The sequence below is a fragment of the Poecile atricapillus genome, chromosome 25, assembly GCF_030490865.1.
Source record: "Poecile atricapillus isolate bPoeAtr1 chromosome 25, bPoeAtr1.hap1, whole genome shotgun sequence".
In the NCBI taxonomy this organism is placed as follows: Eukaryota; Metazoa; Chordata; class Aves; order Passeriformes; family Paridae; genus Poecile; species Poecile atricapillus.
This window is the reverse complement of record NC_081273.1, coordinates 905,054-927,388: the sequence shown is the minus strand read 5'-3', so window position 1 is coordinate 927,388 and position 22,335 is coordinate 905,054.

Here is a 22,335-nt window from a genome sequence, read left to right as displayed (position 1 = left end):
CTCCAGGGTACAGGAATTACCTCTCAGTTATACAGCACATTTCAAGGGAAGGAACTTCACTGGAAATGCTCATCAGTTCTGGAAAGCATCTTGCAGCCTTGGAGTGGGCAGAACTTTTCCAGAGATCTCATTTTTGGTTTTGTGCTCAGGTTCTTCTGTTTCTATCCTGAGCCTCAGAGGAACAGAGAGAAGAAGACAGAGAGAAAAATGGGATCCTTAGAATGACTTGTTCATTTTCTGAGACCTTCTCACCCAACCTCTTCAAGATAATTACGTGTCAGAAATCCAAACTGGATTTCAGATTTTCTTTAGCTTTAACAGATCTCCTAATGCAGGAGATGGAAATGGAAAGTAAAACTGCAATGGGTCTGTGCAAGTCAGAGGCAGTTGGAGCCCTTGGAGGGATTTTAGGTAAGCTCTACCCAACGAGCTGCCTTGCTCAGCTGAACATGAGAGGTTTGATGGGTCCCTCCTGTGCGGCCACAGACAGAGCCTGGAAATGGCACTGGACTCCCTCTGTACCTTTCTCCTTCCAGAGAGAAAGTGGCCACCTGCAAATATCCCAAAAGCTCTTTAGTCTGCTCATTGCCCTTGAGATTTCATCCCACAGAACTGCTCCTTCCTAAGATGCTCCTGTCTGGGAATTCATACATCCTCACGTAAGGAATCTGCAGTGTTGCTAGCTGGATATCTGCTGAAGGGTGGGTTGTGCAGACCCATACCAGCACATGGGGTAGGACAGAACTTGTTCTGTGTTTGGAATCTGTAAATATGCCCCAGTGACTTCCTGAACTGAGGCTTCAAATTGTGTCTGCATGAGCTGAGCCCAGGAACTTCCCTGCATTCCTCACTGAGCTGAGCAGATCCAGGGCAGAGGATCCCCCAGGGCTGGGGGCACTCTGTGCTTCCTGTATTTTCAAACTGTATTTTCAAATTGTGCAGCCTGGCCACCAGTTCTGGGGTTTGGGCACCCTTTCCAAAGCCTGTCAAGCATGCCCCAGGGTTGTAGTTTTCCTGAAAGAGTTAATTTACTGAGTGTATTGAACTTTCATAAAAGTGAGGGAGAGGGCCTCTTCCAGAATTGTCATCTTTGACAATTGGATCTGTCTCCCTGCTGTTCACCAGCATGTGCAGGACAATAAACCATGGGAATAAAAGCATAAAAGATCCACTCTTTGCTGTAATGAACATTTAAATACAAAGCTGCATCTCTTACGGGAGTTGAAATAACTCACACAGATACATCCACCCACGTAAATACCCCATATAAACTCTACATTCATCAGTGTACTTAAAAAAATGTTAACTAATACTCCACAAGAAACATTTATAACCTGTAAGCATGCTATTCACCCATGAATAACCATTGCTATAATGGACTCAGTAAACAAGCCAAAAATACATATTCAAAACATGGAAAACATCTGCTTTATGAATGTATCCCTGATAAGCCAAATTCACAGCACAATCCATCCACAACTCATGTAGGAGCCACTTATGCATAACAGGGGCTCTCAGAAGCTGCCAGTGTTGTGTGTGCAAACATTTCCACCTGAATCCTGCATTTTAACACAGCACCTGAGGGCTGGCTTATTAAACATGAGCCCAGGTGCCTCTCTGCACACATTGTGTCCCCAGCAGGCAAAGCTGCACCTTCAGAGGATTTCCCAACAGCACAGAGCCAGACCCCACGGGGCACAGCACAAACACCCTCAGCAGTGCAGAGCAGGGAAGGAGTTGGATTCCAGAGTGTGCTTCTGCTCTGCAATCATCCATGAGAACTTTGGAGCAGCCAAAAGCTGCTTTTCCTGTGCTTTATTTTCCTCCCTGTGCAGGGAGGCTGGGGAGCAGCTCTCTAAGGAGAGCTGAGGGGCAGTGGAGCAGGCAGGGTGTCCTAGTTTAGGGCAAATTAGGGAGGAAAACTCCAAATGGGGATTTCCCCAGGGAAATGCCCCCTCCCCACCAACTGGTCCGGGAAAAGGGAAAAAAAAATTCCTTGGAGAGAAGTGGAAAAAGCTGTTTATTTAACAGAAATTGAATAATATTAAATAATAAAACCTCTTGCTGTTGGATGGGATGGCAAGTCTAGGAAGAAAAGTCCTTTTCATGTGGTGTAGCTCGGCTCACTCAGGTTCTTATCAGTCCCTCCAGCTGGAAAGTGCCGAGGCCCAGGCCCCGGTGGGCCACAGGCGTGAGCTCCCGGGGTTTGGCTCCTGGGGTGTTCAGTCCAGAGCAGGCTTGCACAGATCCAAGAAAAGGAGAAAACAAAGGTCCAGGGAACTCCTCTGCCTCAGCTAGCTAAAACTAACTAAAAGCCAGAGAGAAGCTCTGTCCCGCTGTCTGTCCGTGCTGCAGACACCACAGTCCAGGAGCGAAATGTGTGGGAGTGATGTTTTTCTTTAACACAAACTGCAGCTTCTTCTTCCCCCTCTCTTGCTCTCAAAGCCAGCCTTAAAGGTGCAGAACTTAATATATAACATAAACCAGACGATTGGGGATACCAGGATCATAAAGTCACCCCAGGACACAGGGGTAGCACAGCAGGGGCTTTGTGCTCAGCTGTGTTTTGTGGGAGGCTTTGGCAGGAGCCTGCGAGGGAGCCCTGCACATCTCATGGTTTTATTCTATCAGCTGCTTTCCCAGAGCCAGCCTTTGAGCTGCTCTGTCCTTGGGTGGTGTCACTGGTGCTCCTGGAGGGCCAAGCTGGCCTGTGTGCCTTGGGTGCTTCTTTCTCCTGTATGAATTCCCACATTTATGTGTATTAAGACTTTTCATTTTGACTGGAGTTAATTTCTTAGACTGATCTGAAGATATAGTGGAAAAACGCAGCTCTTGCCTTGGCAGATGGTTCTGGGCAAGGGTTAATCAATATCCCTCTTAGAAATGTACCTTTATTTTTCATTTTAATTATCCTGGCTTTAATTTTCACTCATTGCAAGACTCATCACTCATTTTAGGCTTAAATTTATCGCTTCATTGTTTTCTCTCTTTTGTTACTATGAATATATTTCCATCAGAAAGCGTGGATCATGGACCTGAGAGAAGAGGGAATGTTATTTATGCTCAAGTAATTAATACCCAGTGATAAGCTCTGTTTGCTGCCAGCCATATCTCCTGCAATACATGAGGGGCAGGTTGCCAGGATGTGTTAAGCAGCAGTGTGGTGGATGATGGAGAAGATGCTTAATGAAGGTACAGGGAAACCAGGCGAGCTTTCAGAAAAGTGGTTCCATCCAAAGGCCAGGGAAGCAGTGATGAGCTCCTGAGAGTCTGCTTGGGGTGACACCAGTCAGGGTGTCATTTCCAGAGGTGCCTGGACTCTTTGGTGGCTGTAAGGAGCAGCAGAATCCAGGTGCTGGCATTTTATTCCATGAGGAAGTCAGGTCTGAATTCTGATTTCGTTTTGGGTGATCATTCTCCCTCAGAGAAATGGGGAAAGGTTCCAGGGCAGCCCAGTGGGTCCTTCAGCTTTGCCAACACCTATCAGACCAGAACTTGGTTCTTAAGTCCTGCTTTAGGGTGTGGAGGGGAAAGTTGCACTTTCAGACACTGTTGTGCATAAGAAAGTGTACACAGGGGTGTCCATGCTGAACAACTGGTGCTGGTGGATAATTTCTGCTGCAAAGTTAAACCTAATTCTGCAGCTTTGCTGAAGGACATTTGTTATTCTCCTTGCAGGACTGAGCTGCCCTGCTTAGCTAGAACCAGGCAGCACAAACATGTAACTGCTTTCCCAAGAAGGTGAAATCCAAAGTTCCACTAAAATCTGTGCATCATGTGTCGGGATGAATGCAGTTCTAGAGCTGCTCCAGTTTAGCAAGCACTGAAGGTGTGGGAAAATACAGACTCTGGTTCAGTGGGGTGATCTGAAAGAATTAATGGGAAAAAAATCCAGCCTGGTTTCATTAACTCCAGTAAAACCAGGGGTAACTCCTCAAAATCAGAGCTGTGCTTTGGTTGGGCTAGTGATGAGAACCAGGACATGAAGTGGCTGTAAAGCTCTGCTTTAACTCACAAGTATTTGCATCATGGTCCATCTCTGAGTAGGACAGAGGAGGAAATCGGGGACCTTTCTGTACTTGGGAATAGAAACAAGCTGCTCAGTGCAGCACAGTGGGATTTGCTGCCCTCTGGGTGTCTCTCAAATCCCAAAAGGACAGGGTGACCTGGTGCAAAGAGAGGCAGGTGTAGCACTGCACAGCAAGGAGCTGAGCCTTTCATTTAACAAATCCTGTAAATAACAGAGCAAGGAGGAGGGGAGGCCTTGAGCCATCAAACAGGGCTTGTTTGCCCCAGGGCTGACACGAGCTCAGTGTCTGCTCAATGAAGCCAGGGCTGCTCTGTTCCAAAGGGGGGCAGCAAGGGGGTTCCAGCTCAGGGAGCTCCATCCTCACCCAGTTTGTGTCAGATTTAACTAAGTCTCGTTTCCTACCAAATAGGGCAAGTTATTTAAGGAAGGGTGATTCAAAATTGAAACAACTCTATCTTTTCAAGGCTCATTTTGTAATTGAAATATTCATAAAGCTCTTCATTCAGCATAAGACCATTGCAGGAATATTTTAAGGATTTCATGCCTTTTGCAGTTACAATGTGCAAATTCAGCAAGACTAGCCTGCATTTTAGGAGTGCAAATGCATCATATTTTTGATCCATCTTTCTTTCATTATATTTTCCTTTATGGGATTTTCATCAGATTGAAAGAAATTGTGTTTTTATTGTGTGTACAAACAGCTGCTATGGGTTAGGCTGAGAAGCGCTGAGTTCACTTTCCTGGTTGATGAATGTTTTGGGGATGGATGTCAAAAAATATTAATCTTAAAATCTGTTCTTTCTTAATTTTACTCAGGTCTTCATATCCTTTGTGATTTAGAGATGAAAACTAAATGCAGATAAAGCCCAAGGTTAATAAAAAACATATTTCCATCCCAAAGAGGAGCAAATGCTTCCATAATTCCACTTTTGTCACCCCAGTACTCAGAAATGCCTCATGTCCTGGTGTGCAGCTCACTGAGCAGAGACGCAGCGGTTCCCACTGCCCAAAAGTGCAAGAAATGCACTGTAGAAAATCACAGCAATAGACCTAAAAGTACCTGAGGAGAATGAGGCTGACAGCTCCAACCCTCTGCATTGCTGCAGATTTATCACTGAATGAGAAAACCTCTCAGTAACAGGAAGATGAATGATGGTGAAAGCTGCTGGGTGCTCACCCTGTGTGTGTTCCGGGTTGTTCCATCGCGTGCTCACGATTTTTGTGCCAAACAAATGAGCAGCACAAGCACAGTGAATCCATGCCCCATCTGCCTCCTGTTCGGAGCAGGGCTCAGCTGCTTCCCTGCTCCCAGAATAGAAGGAGGGGAGGCAGTGCCAGGTGCAGGCAGAGACAGCCTTGGCCTGCTGGACCCTTCCAGCAAGCCCAGGAGGGGTTTGTCCTTCCCTGGCAAAGCCTCTCCATGCTGCCAAGGCTGATAAAGGGACAGAAACAGCACTTGGGAACAGAGAGGGAGCAAGGCTGGGACCTGGATCTCATGGGGCTGCTGGGACAGTGCATCCAAAGGCGGAGAGGAGGAGCTCTTCCACACTGAATTTGGGGATGTCAGGTTTTATTGGATCAGGGCTGTTCACTGCCCTGTGCTTCACCCACCTGGTTCCTCTCCCCATCTGCTGCTGGGAGAGCCCAGCTCCCGAGTTTGTGACTGCAGAGCCTGAGCTGGGCAGCTCCTGCAATAACACATCCAAACTTCAGCCCCTCTGCAGCTCCTCCTGCAATTACACATCCAAAATTCAGCCCTTCTGCAGCTCCTCCTGCAATTACACATCCAAAATTCAGCCCTTCTGCAGCTCCTCCTGCAATAACACATCCAAAATTCAGCCCCTCTGCAGCTCCTCCTGTATTACACATCCAAAATTCAGCCCCTCTGCAGCTCCTCCTGCAATAACACATCCAAAATTCAGCCCCTCTGCAGCTCCTCCTGCAATTACACATCCAAAATTCAGCCCCTCTGCAGCTCCTCCTGTATTACACATCCAAAATTCAGCCCAGTGAGGAGCTGGCCCTGGCTGGTGTCCCTGAGCAGCCAGCCCAGCACAAAAGCTGCCCCTCACTCAACACAGTGAGGGGAAGGCACAATAACTGGGGGCTGACTCCAAGCCCTGGATTTGTCCCTGGCTCCCACTGACCCCACACAATTCAGTGTTCACACATGTGGCTTTGTGGGATTTGTTTAGGCTCCAGCTCAAGAAGGCCCATGACCATGTCCTGAATTTTAAATGAGTTGGTTTTTAGAGCTGAGGCTTCATGGCTGCAATTAAATTGAGACTGGATCTGTTTCTTAATCCAGATTTGTACAACAGTGGAGTGGGGCACTGGCACAGGACATTGTGCAGCCCTTGAGTGCAGGGTGGGACATCTCTCTGTGACTGTGCTTCATCAGCATGGGCAGGGATGCTGGGGATAAGAAGCAGGAAAATCTCTGTCCATGTAGAAGGGACCAAACTGGAGACTCAAACAAAAGGGAAGAGAACCCTGGGAATATCAGACCATGTAACTGTGCAAACCTGGGACATTTCCCACCTGCAAAACCTGCAGGCCCTCAGGATTTTCCATTCAGAAGGTGGGGTCTACAAACAAAATCCCCAGGGGAATTCGGGACATACCTGCACAAGGTAGCCTGGCAGAGGTGGGAGTGGCTCCTCATCCCAGGGGTGAGGTGTCCTGCACGGTTCAGTCCGTACAGGGACCATGATCAGCCCTTGCAGTGTTTTGATGGTGGACAGGGGAGATCTGTAGTGTTCTGAGAAAGAGCAGGTTCCATACCTGGAACAGTAATTGCTCCATTTACATAAAACATATCCATTAATTGCCTGAGTTTCTGTACTCCCTGACGAGCTCCCTGCCTCCCCAGACCTCGCATGCCTCAGGCTTTATTTATAGGCTCCCCTGACCTTTTCATTACTCAGAGTCTCTCATGGATCCTGTCCTCTGTATGTTACCACATCACTTTTTCTTGTCCCGTCTGACATTTAATTTTTATTAACTGTGGTGTGAGGTAAAGCTGGTTTTCTTTGTTTTCCACACTGTGTTCTTCTCCTGCTCCCCAGGCCATAGAAGGTAATTCCACAATCACTTGGGAGAATTTTTTCCTTGACATTCTGAGATTTTCCAGCAGGAGATGGAAGATTAAACCTGAGTTTAAGGTTAATAATGTCTCCCTGAGCCCATGAGAACTGTAAAGTGGGTTCATGAACACGAGCCTCACTGCTGACCTGCAAGGGTCTAAGTGTGGGTCAGTCTCTTCTACACACCAGAAAGTGAGCACTGGTCACTGGAAAGCCCCTCTGCACCTCCTGCTTCTTGAGTGGTTGGCTCTCATTCCAGCCAGTGCAAAAAGCAGGAGCATATGGTGGGATCTGGGTATGATGGAGACACGTTGTAGTTTCTGGCTGTGCTTAACATGTTTACCACACCCTTTGCTGAGGAATCTCTTGTTACTCATTTAACTGAATAATCACATTAACTCAAACAGTTTAAGCAGAAAACATCCAGAAATATTTGTGAGAGACAGATAAAAAATACTTCCCTTAGCTGCTCTTCGTTTGGGAGGTTCCTACCTATTAACAGCAGCCTTCGTTCACTCTTGGATGATGTTTTGTCTCCTGAACTTTACTGGCTAATTAAAAAATCTTTCCCTCAAAAAGATGAAATCCTCCCCATCTTGTTAGTGAGTCACAGTGAGTGTTCCAGTGAGAAGTGCCTCATGCTGAATTTATAGCCTGCATGAATCTGTATACAAACATGTTTATACAAACATTTATTGGAATGGATCCATAGCTCAGTTCTGACACTAATGGACAGTAGAGAAGCATGAGCTAATGCCAAATCTCACTAAATTAAATCCTTTAATTCTGTTCAATAGAGCAGCTAAATTCCCGAGTGCTGGGAGGGAGAATCTCCAATGGCAGCCCTGGGATGAGTGGCTCTAAAGCAGAGCTCTCCAGGGGCTCCAGCCCAGGGACCCTCAGGGGAGCACAGCTGGCACAGCTGCCAGGGCAGGGCTGCAGGGTGGAGTTCCCATCCTGTGGCACTGGGGACATCATTTAGCGCTGGCCTGGGCTGCTGTTGCTGTTGGACTTTATGGTCTTAGAAGGTTTTTCCAGTTCTGTGGCTCTAAATACAAAGTTTTCTATGTGAATATTGATATAGTTTATGATGTACCGAGCAATAGTATTGTGATATTATGTGTACAGGGGAATATCAGATGTCTGGAAGAATTAATGCATGTTCAAGGAGTTCTGCTTTGCAATGAGATTCAGCTGAGAGCTGTGTTCATTTATATACATTTAAGTAAAGCTTAGATTTTCTAATTTTTCATAAATCCTCTTTTGAAGGGAGGAAAACAATCAGGCTGTGCTTTTATAGGGTGAATTTAAAATTAAAATTAGACATTTAGGTGTCATTTCAGTTGTAAAGTAGCCCTTAGTCTGATGGTTGGAACAGGGTTTCCAATTATGTTTAATTTGTATGCACAGAGCTTGGTTAGACAAAGTATTAAGGATTCTTACTTGTTCATAATATTTCTGTCGTGTGCAGGGCTTTTCAACACCCTCACTAAATTAGTTCTTAGAAGCCCTTGTTCACTATAGTAACATAATCTATCCCACACATGGTAAAACAAACTGTTTGGCCTTTCAAATGAGAGGACCCCAATCTTAATAAATATTGAATTATAAAACCCCTGTGTGGGGAATACAAGCTAATTCTTTTCTCTTTGCACCAGCTGTGAGCTGCTCCATGTGATGTATGGCACAAACTCTCCAGGAAAGAGGAGCAAATTGAAAACACCACCCCTGTGGGTTCCCTTATTAGACTGGAAGTGACTGTGAAATTTGCAGGACACAGCTCATTAAAACAAGGCTGGCAATCTGTGACCCCTTGAGTGGGAAGAGGAGATCCATGCTGGAAAACAGGCTGTTGCTTTTATTGGGGGGAACTCAGCTAGGGAGGAGGAAAATGCGCGTGGCTGCCTGTTAACCCCCTCGTCACTGGAGCTCCTTACGAGGTGCATCCTCAGGAGGTTGGGGCAGCAGTGGCTCAGGCCCAGTTAGAAATGAAGGGATGGATTCCTGTAGAGCTGCTGGTGTTCCCCATCCCAGCTCCACACTCCCAGGGGTGTTTGTGCTGCTTGGGCACTGAATGGTGCAATGCAAATATCAGTGCCTTGGTGTTTCATCGGAGTAGGAACTCAGCACAGCACAGGACCAAGGGCTACAGAGCTGCTTTGTCATTACTGAGATATTTAATTGGTATTAATTCAGTGATAATTGCAGTGGGGCCCCTGACCCAGGTGAGTGTATCAAGAGGAGCAGATTTTCACACAATCCCAGCATGGGTCAGGCTGGATGGGACCTCAGAGGGTCACCAGGTCCCAGCTCCCTGCTCCAGCAGGGCCAGGATTGTGTCCCGATGGTTCTGGAGTATCCCCAGTGAGGAGACTCCACACCTTCCCAGGGCAGCCTGTTCAGTGCTGGGCACTGCCCAGGGCAGCAGTTCTGCCTCCTTTGCAGGGGGAATTGCTGGGCTCAGTCCCTGCTCATTCCTCTGGTGCCACTGCTGGGCCTGGATCAGAGCCTGGCCCTGCTCTGCCCCTCCTGCACCCAGGGACAGACAGGGACAGCCAGGGACAGCCAGGGACAGACACAGGGAGAGCCAGGGACACCAGGGACAGACAGGGACACCCCAGGGACAGCCAGGGACCCCCAGGGACAGCCAGGGACCCCCAGGGACAGCAGACAGGGACAGCCAGGAACAGACAGGGACACCAGGGACACACAGGGACACCCCAGGGACAGCCAGGAACCCCCAGGGACAGACAGGAACAGACACAGGGACAGCCAGGGACAGCCAGGGACACCAGGGACTCTGAGGGGCACCCAGAGACAGCCAGGGACACCAGGGATACCCAGGGACCCCCAGGAACACCCAGGGACACCGAGGAACACCCAGGAACAGACAGGGACACTAGGGACAGACGGGGACACCTGTCTCAGCCCTGAAAGCCCCTCTCAGCTGGGGCTCCTCTCCAGGCTGAGCAGCCCCAGCTCCCTCAGCCTTTCCTGGGCATGGAGATGCTCCAAGCCCTTCCTGAGCTCCACAGCCTCTGCTGGTCCCACTCAGGAGGATCCAGAGCTGGACACAGCACTCCAGATGGGCTGGGCAGATGGGCAGGATCACTCCCTGACCTGCTGGCAGTGCTTCTCCCAGTGCTTCCATGGATATACCATTGGCCTCCTTGGGCCCCAGGACAGACTGGCTCATGAACAGCTCCATTCCATCCTGGGCTGTCCCATGAAATGATGTCTTGGAGTACCTGGTGTTGAATTCCATCCTTCTGGCAGCTCAGAGCAGCATGCTCTGTGTTTGGAGAGCCACCGCTGCAGAGGAGCTGTCTTGGCTCTGTAAATCCACTCCCAGCACTGTCAGGAGCCAGACCAGATCCAGACTGCACAGCCAATCTCACCTGCCCTCAGGCACAAGTCCTTAAAATTCCTCTGTGTGAGTGTGCACTACCCAGGGTGCTCCCAGACCTAGTGCTGAATATGCAGCTATCAGTTGTTTGCACTGAAGAGAAGAACAGGATCATTTACCCCCAAACTTACTCCAGGTTCTAACAAGTCCCATTTTCATGCCACCAGAAGCCAGGGAAAAAACAAGGCAAGAATATTTACACCTTCTGCTAGAAAAAGCAGCTCTTGTAGTAGTTAAGTTCAATCCCTTAAGTGACCATCTAATTCTAGTCTGACATTTTCTGTAAGTGAATAAACCTGTATCTTAATTCTCCCCCTGTCAAAGATTAAATAATGCTACATCAGCTTTTAACATGATTGATCCAAAGAAAGACCATGAGAAAGGTAGTCTTGTTGGAAATATTCACTGAAATAATACATTTGGGGAGGGCTCCCCCCATCCCTGCTGATGTGGAAGAGCTGGGTTGTGGGAAGAGAAAAGCTGGGATGACAACACTTAAACTGATGTTGCTCTGCATGAGGGAGAGGAGCAGCTGAGTACAAAATGAGCTCAATAATTGTGAGATCCATGCTCTGATGGCTTGGGAAAAGCAAATTCCCTTGAGGCAGATCCAGCTGGATTTCCAAAATGATCACTTAGTCACAGGTGAAGATTTTGGCCCTGCTCACCATGGCAGAGGAAAGAACCAAACCCCCTTATTTGTGACATGTGGGGGATTGGTAAACTTCCCTTGGACTTGGAACTTTCCTTTAGGAAGAGTGGGAAGTGGGGGTGCAAAAAATGAAAGTCTTACAAAATTCTCATGCCTTTGGTGCCAATATTGCTGTTCTTTTTAGGGAGACGGGGATGGAGGGACACCTGACTTGAAGTGACAACAAGGAAAAGGCTTTATGATGCTGAACTTTGTGCTATTGTGGTAGTTGAACATCACCTGAGTCTGAGTATCCTGTAGTCTCTGAACCATTTCATTTGTTTTTCAGTTGAAAATAAATTCTAAATTCTTCCTGCTGTAATTCTGTCATGGAAAAGCTGCCGTTTCCTCATCCAAATCAATTCAGTGATTCACTCCTTACACCGTCTGCTGATGGTTATGAGGCTGGAATTAAAGGCTTTGTAAAAGATTGAAAAACACAGACCTGGCTCCAAAGTGGTTTATTTTCATATTGGTGATTTTAGAACGTGAACTTGAAAGTGCTGTCATTTTCCTTGTGTGCTGGGAGGCTGGAGAGAGGATTTTGTGGAATATTTGATCTGCACAAAGTGCAGATGAGAAGATTGCTGGATAGGTGGGCAGAAGGAAAGAGAGAAAGAAAACAGAGAAAGAAAACAAAGGAAAGAAGAAAGCCAGGAGAGCACAGGTTTATTTTTAGGAAGTGTTTATTCTTAGAGTGGGAACTCACAGCCAGGCTGTGTTCAGCAGGGCATCTGCACACAATGTTCTGACCTGCAGGTGCCCAGATACCCTTCCAGAGCCCCACACAACTCCAGCAGCTTTGGGTCATCCCAAGAGAAGTGGCTAATTGCTTTTTCACCTATGCTATTAATAACTGAGGTGGAAGGCAAAACTGATAGGTTTTAAATACTGGGATCGTTCCTTAAAGTCAAATTATATTGGGCTTGTGCATTTGTTTCCATCCCAATTAAACCTGTGGTCCTCTCGCTTTGAATAGTGCACGTTCCAAAGATTAAGTAGAAAGTTACTGGAAAAACTCTGAACTGATAACATATTTCTTACCTAATTGTCACTGAGATGGATGTTTTGGGAATATTTCCAAGACTACACTTGGTTTAGTAGCCACACTTGGAGCACAACTTGCTGAAGCTTTAGGAAGTGGTGAAGGACAGGGATGTGTTTCCTGCATGGCAACCCTAAAGAATCTGGGATGAGCTGACCCAGCCTGGCCCCCATGATCCCAGTGATTGCACAGGGAATCTTTAGTGCTCTGTAAAGTTTGTTCAATAATTAAGTTACTCATCTGGGACTGAGTCTTAAACTTCCTGAATTGTTGGGCATTTGCCAGTGGATATTTTGGACCCCTTGCTGGAAACTCCTTGTGCTCCCAATGGAGAATTGCAGGAAGGTTCCAGATGGGATGCAGGAGAATTGCAGGAAGGTTCCAGATGGGATGCAGGAGAATTGCAGGAAGGTTCCAGATGGGATGCAGGAGAATTGCAGGAAGGTTCCAGATGGGATGCAGGAGAATTGCAGGAAGGTTCCAGATGGGATGCACGAGAATTGCAGGAAGGTTCCAGATGGGATGCAGGAGAATTGCAGGAAGGTTCCAGATGGGATGCAGGAGAATTGCAGGAAGGTTCCAGATGGGATGCAGGAGAATTGCAGGGAAGTTCCAGATGGGATGCAGGAGAATTGCAGGAAGGTTCCAGATGGGATGCAGTATTTCAGGCTGATGAGGATGCTCTTCTTGACGGCTTCCACTCCAAACCGGCCACCAGGAGAGAAGGGATAATCAGCTGGAGGAGTGAAGATACCCTCCCTTGCCCTTCTCCCTCCTGTCCCCTCCAGAGCCACAAGTGCTGACAGCAACTCTGGTTCCTATTTGTTTTCCGTTCCTATCGGAGCCCAGGGCTGGCCAGGGCAGGGATCCTTTCACACCGATCCGCCAGGTCCTTGAGGGGTGAGAAGAGTAAACGAGGTGTGAACAACACATCAAGTGGGCAGCACGGGGAAGCGGAGCCGTGAAAGCATTTGCTCTGTAAAAATAGAACGGGGCTGTTGGCAGCAAGAGGTGTCTGGAGCAGATAAAGGCGGCAGTGAGTGATGGGAGCTGCGGTTGTTTTATTAACGCAGCGATCTGAGCTGCTTGACCTTACGAGAGAGGAGGGAGTTGGGCAGGACAGGTGAGCTTGGAATTTGTTCTTTAGTGCTGGAAGAATTGCACCTCTCCTGATTCTGTATGGAACAGCCGACAGTAGTTTTTAACCCCGGATCATCACCTCACCTCTCAGCTGGAATGGGCAGCACACGGTAGATTAACACCTAGCAATGATCCCATGGAAAAACATGAGCTGCACTCCTGTTTGTTTTAATGGGCTTTACTGTGGAGGAGCTGCAGCTCTGGAGTCCCTCTGGAGCCCCCAGCATCCATCCAGCCACTCTTCTTTGATCGTCACTGGGCACTGGGAAGCTTGTCTGGGTGCTTGGATTTAGTGTGGCTGTTCCTCTCAGGTGAAATATTTATAAATCAAGGGGAATTTTTCTGACTAAACAATAAATTGCAGCGTGGGTTTGCTATGAACATCCCTCATGTACAACTGTCATAGCACAGCACTGCCTTCAATCCAGGGAACTCATCCATCCCCATCCCACAGATCAGCATATTACTAGCAGAAAGTGATTTACCAGACAAGTCCCAGTTCCTGCCGGAATTATTCCATGATTTATGGCCCATCTGATGTGGCTGTAGCTGGAGTGCAAGACAGAAGCTGTTTTGCAACACAAACAAAGGGTATTAGACTAACAGATCTGATATTGAAAGATGGGTATCTCTTTGCATGGCAGCTCCTTGGCCTGCTGTTTATTTGCTGTCTCACTCAACTCCAGCTCTAGCCTTGCTTCTCTGCTGCCAGAAAGGCTACAGCATAAAATGGAATTTCAGGTATTGACAGCTGTGGGTTGTGTCACTTTGGAACACACTGCAATTGCTGGAAGGGCCACCAGGGATGGGGAGGGACAGCAAAAAGGAGCTCAGCACTCAAACCTGGGAGGCTTTCCCCACTGGCTCCAGGATTTCAGGTTTGGCCTGATGGGAGCAACAACTCTGAGTGAGATTTCAGCCACTCCGTGGCTTTTAAAGGCATTCATAGAGCATCTAAATTTAGAGCACAACACTTTTGCTTCGTTAAGAATTCCACTTTAGATGCAGACAGACCCCATGGAATCTGCCCCTGGAGCAGCCCCACACAGCACTCTGCTGCTGCACGGATTAACAGGAGCTCTCACTCCTCAAAGGCCTCATCTCACTCTCAGCTACTCACAGCTTGAGCTCTTCTTCACATTCCTCCTCCTTTTTGCACCTTGAACCTCAGCTGATCCCTGTTCTTTAGATGCCATAGGGCAAATGCTGCTCAGCTGAAGCCACTGGAACAAGAGCTGGTTTTAGCCCATAACTGAATGAGGAGGCCTGGTGTGAGTGCCTGCAGAGGAAAGAAACTCATGCTGGTTTGCAAACATCACTGGTGTTTGAATTGTCCTTCTGTGCCATCTTGGGGCGAGCAGATAGATAAATTCAGGGGTTTCTTAGAGATCTCATGAAAGCTGAGACTCAGGTGCTGAAATCAGCCTTCAAACAGCACTGCAAAGAGTTGAAATCAGGCACCCCTCTGCTGGACACCTCATCCCAGCTTTGGGCACTGAGCCTCTCACTTAGAGGGCTTTGGATGCTGCCAGGTGTCCTGCTGGTGGATCGTGGTACCCAGAGGCCAGCAGATGCCCTGGGGCAAGGAGCTGAAACTTCAGGAAAGGCAGGGACTGGTGTGACAGATGGAACCTTGGCCCAAAGCTTAGAAATAATGAGAATTAAAAGTGTGTCACCAGGGAAAAGCATGATCAAATGCTTTTAAACACAATATATTACTCTTCCCCCCAGCACTTTAGCAGTATACAGGCTTAATGCCTCTTTTTTGCCTTTTTTAAAAGAAAGAATGCCTCAGTTCAGACTTACCTAAACAGCTTGGGACTTTTTTAGCACTTGATTATTCTAAAATACTGAGGGTTTGTGGCACTTGAGCAGATGGACTTGAACTCCCTGGTTTGCATCTTGATGGTTTTTGTCTTTTGCCTGATTTGTTAAAGGCGGAGGGATTGTTAGGCCAGAGGCATTTCTGTCATCTCTCGAGAGATGGTGCATGTGTCTGTTTTCCATGGAATGCAGAGCAGGAAATAGTTAACAAATTGCTCCCAGCTCTGCAGTGTGAGAGAGCAGGTTAAGAGGTTTGGGGGGAAAAAAACCCAGAAAACAAGAGCATCACTCTCAGCAGCAGCCAAGGGCAGAGCTCTCCAAGTCTCCTGTCAGAGCCTGATCCTGGGGCAGTCAGGCTCACTCTATTCTCCAGAGCCTCGTGTGGTTTGAGGGCTCCACAGACCTTCCTCACTCTCCCTTTCAGCCTGAAAATCCTCACCGAGGAGCTCTGACCAATTTGGGGAGATAATTTGGTCTAAGGCTTGCAAAAGCACCTGTCTGGCCTCCTCAAAGCAAGAAAGCTCCCTGGTTTAGAAATGATGATTCCAGGGCTGTTTGGAGCCCTGGCCACCCCCCTTTAATTGGAGGTTTCCTGCAAAGCAAGAGGCTTTCCTTGCTCTGGGTATCACCTTTGGAGCCTGACCAGCTGGGGCATGGGGCTGGAGAGCTGCAGAGGGGCCACAGGGCTGTGAAGGTGCTGCTCATCAACTAACACAGCTTAGGGATCCTGCCAGGAAAGGGATCCTGCCAGGAAAGGGATCCTGCCAGGAAAGGGATCCTGCCAGGAAAGGGTCAATCGGGGATGTTTGTTGGGACCCTCCCCTCTGCTGCCTTGGTGTTGAATTGGAAATCTCCCTCTCAGCTCTTCTGTGACTTCACTGATGCTGATGAAATGGTAATGCTTGAGAAGGGTCATTGCTGGAGGTCTGTTCTTGGTTAATTTTCTCCTTGGGGCCATGGGCTTTGAAGGAAAATTTCCCTGCTGCTCTCCCCTGGTATTTTGTCATAGCTCATCACGTCCCCTCTGCTCGGCAGCTTTTCCCTGGGGAACTCCCAGCTTCTGCTTTTCCCTGGCAGGCCATGCAGGAAAGAAGGGCTGTGATTTAAAAGCACTCAGAGCCACAAAAGCACTGGAGATTCAAAGCCTCCCTCACCTGTGCTCCCAGGGCACTTGCTGAGTCTCAGCTGTCTGTTCCTGAATACAATTGTGCCTGCAAAGAACCCGTCTGAGCATTGTACAGCACAGGACAGACTTTTAAGTCCTTTTTTCTTCCTTTTGTTCCTGTATCCAAGGTCTTTCTTTGATTTATGGATTTGGACCCCATCTTTAATTATTTGCCCTGAAAAGCTGCCTGAAGCAGGGCTCAGCAGGAGTCAGACAGAGGCAGCTCAGCCCTCCTGGCGTTGCACAGCAGCGTTCCATGGGAATGACCATTCCCATGTGTGTGTGAGGGGCACAGCTCCCTGGTTCCTGCTCTTTGGGGTACTTGGATGTGCTGGGCAAGCTCATCAGGTGCTTGTCCACCCCATCCCCCTGCTCCACAGGGCACACAGGGACTGTCACAAGGCCCACTATGGACACAGAACATTCCAGCAAAGCAAATCACCCTGGATGTGATGCCTAAAGGCATTTTCAGTGCTGGGAAATAAGGGCTCATTTATTCCTTTCAAGATTTCTGCTCCAGGATGAATAGCAGTGATGAAAAGCTGCCACAGAGCAGGCAGGTCTGCCCAGTCACCCTTGTACTGCTTGGCGAGACCTGTTTGGGTCTGGGAGCTCAGATTTCCCTGTCTCAAGATTCTTTGAAAGGCTCTGCCTTGATTGCACTTCCATCCACTTGAGATAAATAATTTTGTTACCAGTCCACAGCAAAGCCTGAGCCTCCACAGATTCACAGCAGCAGCGCTGGAACTCCCAGTGCTCCCACAGGATGGGGGACCCAGAGCAGCTGTGGCTGCCCCATCCCTGGAAATGCCCAAAGCCAGGTTGGATGAGGCTTGGAGCAGCCTGGGACAGTGGAAAGTGTCCCTGTCCATGGCAGGGGGTGGAATGAGATGGGCTTTAGAGCCCTTCTAACCCACACAGCTCTGGGACTGTGATTCCCTTCCCTGCTGACTCTGGGGATCATCCTGTGCTGTGCATGGTGGGATGCAAAACCGGAGCTTCTTCCTCTATGGCTAAATCCTGTCTCAGGTGCCTTAAATCATTTCTTCCCCAGAAAAGCTTACAACAGCTTTCTGCTGGAAGGGGGATGGTTGTCAAAGCCTCAGGAAACCCCTTTGATGTGGGGCAGGCAGCTGGGAGAGGTGGTAATGAGGTGCTGGGAGAACTTCAATCACCAGGGAGCGAGAGCAGCAGTTCTGAAGCTGCCCGAGCAGCAGGGCCCCTGTGCTGACACACCACAGGGTGAGGGGATGGCTGATTAAAGCTTACAGGCCTCCAATGCTTTAGGGACAGACTAATTCTGGGGCTCTGAACAGAATTTCTGGACTTGAAAATTTATGGAAACACTTTTTTTTGGCCAGCAATGGAGGGAGCAAACAGGTATTCAGTTATCAGATTATATTTTTGTGTCCACCTCACTCCAAGGTGAGGTCTCTGCCTGCAGGCTGCTTAAATTGAGAATTCTCTGAGGCAGGATTTCAGCCCTTCTCTTGCAGGGCTCAGAATAGAAAGGGATTTCAGCCCCGAGTGGAGTGCCCTGATAGCGTGGTTATAAATACAGTGCTGGTGGCAGAACTCTCTGCTGAGGGGCTTCGTGCCAGGCACTGCAAGTGAGGGCCTGATTGAGGCTCAGCAGCAAAGAACAGAGCTGTGGATTGCAGACAGTCCTCTCGTTGGCATCAGGGTCACCTCCCTCGTGCTGCCATCACGGGCACCTCTGAGGCCATTGCTCAGGGACACACGTGGCACTGCTGGATTAGGGACCTGCTCCGAGCTGTGTCCCAGCTGGAGACCTGCAGGGATGGTCAGTGCTGGCCCTGGGATGTGTCACCCAGTGCAGCTCCTGACATTTACCCTGACCCTTCCCACCTTTGCTTTCCCCAGAAATGCTGCTGCTGCTCTTTGTTCCCAGGGCCATGGGCTGGGTTGTGTCCTGCTGCTGCCAGCCCTGTGCTCCAGGGACACTGAGACCTGGCTGTGACAGCTGAGCCTTCCTGGGAATCCTGTGAGTTATGGGATGGCGAGTGCTTTACCCACAGCATCCATCTGGACAAAACCTCTGCCTTCTGAGAGCTGCTGTGAGACACGAACACTCTGAATTCCCCATTCCCCATTCCCCATCCAGACTCCTCCCTCCAAAGCCCTGCCGGAATCACAAAGGCAGGACCACAGCTCACATCCTTTGCTGAATAAGGCAGAGCTGAACTTTGGCCTGGGCTAAGCCTCCAAAGCCTGACTGTAAATGACAAATACAGATTGTGTGCCAGACAGATTTTTATCTTTTCCTAACTAAAGTACTTCTGGTAACTCCAAAGTACTGGCAGGAATTTTCCCTGCTGAAAGTGTGGACACTGGGGAGCATAACAAAGTGTGTTTGTGTGGCTTGGGCTGCTGCTTAACTTGAGAAGAGACTACAGCTTCTCATTAGAAAGTACCATTTTACCTTTCTATTGTTTTTTAATAAAACCATTTCTTCCCAAAAGAGAAGAGAATTGCCTTTTTCCTAAGTGGACATTTTCATGAAAAAATAATCCCTGAGTTTTCATTACAGTCTTGAACAAGAACTTGAAAATACAATATACTTGTTTCTTCCCCTGGCACTCTGCAAAAGAGAAAAATAGAAGAAAAAGACAGCAAATGTGAATTCTTAACACACATTTCTGTGGACAGAGTGGAAGCATGTAAAAGCTTGCTTGGTTTTGAGATGCTATGAACTGAGTTGGCATTTTCCACAGTCCTCAAAGACCCCACTGGAGGATTATTTTGGGTGGATTTCAGCTATAAGCCCCAAAACCCAGAGTTACCAAGTGGGAGCAATGTGGTTTTGCTCCCAGGTACCTCCCCAGGCTCTCAGGAGGTCTCCCTCTAGGTGCTGAGAGAGCAGAGGTTACTGGGGTCCCTCTTCTGTGTTTTCCTGGAGTGAAAAGTATGGGTTGAACTTGGTTTTGCTCTGGGAGGAAAATATCTTTGGTTTGTCTGGAGGGGCTGAAATCTCCTGATGGACATGGGGGGCTTCTCCTTGACTGCTCTGCAGTTTTGGGTGAGGGAGGGACAGGCTCAGGTTCCGTGCTGCCTCCCACCCTGCTTCCCTGAGGGGAGGAAACTGGAAGGAGTTTGCTTCCTCCCCTCAATGTGTATGTGGAAAAAACCAAGCTAGCTTCCTTCTGAGGCCTCACCATGTGCACAATTACTTTCTGTAGGGTGCCCAGTGCTGATGTCTCTCTTGAGGTGGGATTTGTGCATTTGGAGTGGCTGTTTGGGAGTTTGTGCTTGCTTTAGGGTCTGGCTGTGGTGCCAGTGTTGGTGTGAAGGACGAGTGCACCAGGCAGTGACCGAGCTGTGTCTTTGTCAAGAGGTGCTTTTTGCTTTGCTGAGCACTGAAATGTGGACAGTCTAACTCAGTTCCATCCTGCTCTGTTCTTGCTAAAGCCCCTTTTGCCCCCACCCCCCTAAAGGTTCCTTCCATTCCTTGGTCACAACAGCAGCATAACCTGGTGTTCCAGGGTGTTGTGTTCCAAAGTATTCCATGGGTGCCACTTTCCACTTGTACTGAAGCACAGAGCAGGCAGGTAATGGGATAAATGTTAAAAATGGGTTTGTATGGGAACTTGCTGGGTCTGAGAACTTTTTAAGAACCTTCTGTTGAGCTCTCTGACGTCATCCTCAGCTGCTGACAAGGCTGTGATAGCACAAAAAGCAGGAATTCCTTGTTGGCTACAAGAAGATTCCACCCCAAGGAGTTAGTGAGGTATTGCCTACCTTGCCCTTAGACCTGCCTAGGGCCCACTGGCCCTCCCTGACCCATCTCTGAGGGGGAAACTGAGGCACAGGGGCAAATTGAGCTCCCAGGGCTTGCAAATCCCCTGCATGTGCAGGCAGGAAAACTTTGCTGGAAACTGCAGCACTTCTGGAGAAAGATGCTGGTGGCAGAGTGGGTCCATCTCCTGTTTGGCAAAGCTGGCATTGAAGTGGCTTGTGAGGTTTCTGCTCCCCACAAGGCCAGTACCTTTCCAAGGCTGTGCCTCCTGCTTGTCCCACTGGATTCTCTGGATACCTGGAACCATTGTCTCTTCTCTCCCCTCCCAAATTCACTAAAAAGCTGCTTTTAATGCTGCCTGAAATCCCTGACACAGGAGAATTTCCACCCTGCTGGAATCATTAACCTTCCTACCTTTCCAGTATTTGCAGCTAATGGGTAATGTCTTTGTTGTTTTAGTGATAGTTTTTCTCCTTCAACTATTAATTATTCAGGGAGGCTCTGGGACTGCCACCTCTCTTGGTGTATGGGCAGAGCCTTCCCTGCACCTCAGCAGGGCTCTCAGAGAGCATCAGCTCAGGCCAGCACAGACATCACAGCATTGGGTGCTCCTTGTTAGGAACACAGGGTTAAAGCTCACGCCAGCCCAGTCTGGGGCAAGGAGCAGAGGTTCCCCACACCATCCCTCCCAGAGAGGGGCACAGGGAGGCAGCTGAGTGCTGGCACACATGGAGCTTCTCCTGCCCAGGAACAGGGAGCTGTGGGCTTTGGGACTGACTTGTGCAGTCCCACAGTGGCCACTGAGTAGGTCAAGCACAGGCATCTGGAAGTGCCAGGAATTCACCTGTGGAAGACAAAGAAAGATCTGCTGTGCTGGGCTGAGCATGAGCTCCCTCCCCAACACTCAGCAGGGCTGAAGTGCCTCCGGGGACCTTTTCTCCAGCCCCAAAGTGAGATCATTTGTGTGTTCAGGAGGCACCAAACTCCTCTCCTGACAGCACAAACACTCAGAGTCACCAGGAACAGGCAATCCCTACCCTGGGATCTCGAGAAAGTGAGCAGCAGGGTTGCTGTGCCACGAGGTTGTGCTGTGGGAAATCCTTTCAGGTTACTCACAGTGCAGTAAGGGAGGGTTTCCAGCCATGAAGGGGAACTGAATTCCTTTTGTGTGGAGATTAATTTTCTGCTTCAGGCACTGATTGGGTGAAAAAGCAGCTGAGGATGCAGCAGTCCAGCTGTTAATGTGTTTATTAGGATGAAGAGTGTGCTGGGAACATTCTTGGAGTGGTGGCTTCTATTTCTTTGCAGAAGGCACAAAACAGCAGCAGGATTTAGAGGTATGGAGCCCCTGGTTAAACCCAGGGACAAGCCTGTGTTTCTATAAAGCCGTGTTTGACTGCAGGACACAATGGAGGCGTCTGTCACATAAACAAGCAGCATTTTAGTCTTGCTTAAAGCTACCCCATGATGCTGTGGAGCTCCTCGTGTTCTTTCATGCTCAGCCTTCCCACTTCCTTATCTATGTCTGGTCTGCAGACTTCTCACTGCTCACCAGGTTTCTCCTTACAGATTTATTATTTGTATTTCTTGTTCCATAGTATTGGACCACTCTGTTTTCCTGGCTTCCCTTACCTGAATTCCCCAACTCCCACTCTGTCTCTGCCATAGTTGTGCTCCCTGCCCCGTTTCCTTTTCCTGGACTCTCTGCTCAGATGTTTCCAGTTTCCTCCCTTTCTTCCTCTTGTTCTGCAGCTTCTCATCAAGTCCTGGGTTTTCCCACCCCCAAAGGCTCTCTTCTCCTGCTCTCCCTTTGTGGTGTCCCTTTTTCCCCCTGCTCCCATCAGGTGAGGGGGGCCCAGAGGGGCCATTGCAGGAGTGGGGGATGCTGCTCCCTGTTGCCATCCTTCTCCCCGAGGGGACCCCTCTGTCCCACCCCCCGTGGTGAGAGCCCTGCTGGTCTCTGGGCACAGGAGGGGGTCCTGGAGTGGATACAACACAGACTCAAAGTATCTGGACACAGGAGGCTCAAACTTGCTGGAATAATCCCGGGTTTATTGTCTGTCATCCATCCGGGGCAAGAGAGAGAGCGAAATGCTCTGGGTCTTGTCTCTTATACCAGGGGGCAGGGGTGATCAGGGGATGCAGGGAGGTCACAGCCAATGGGAAGGGGGAAGGGAAAGAAGGTTTTCAG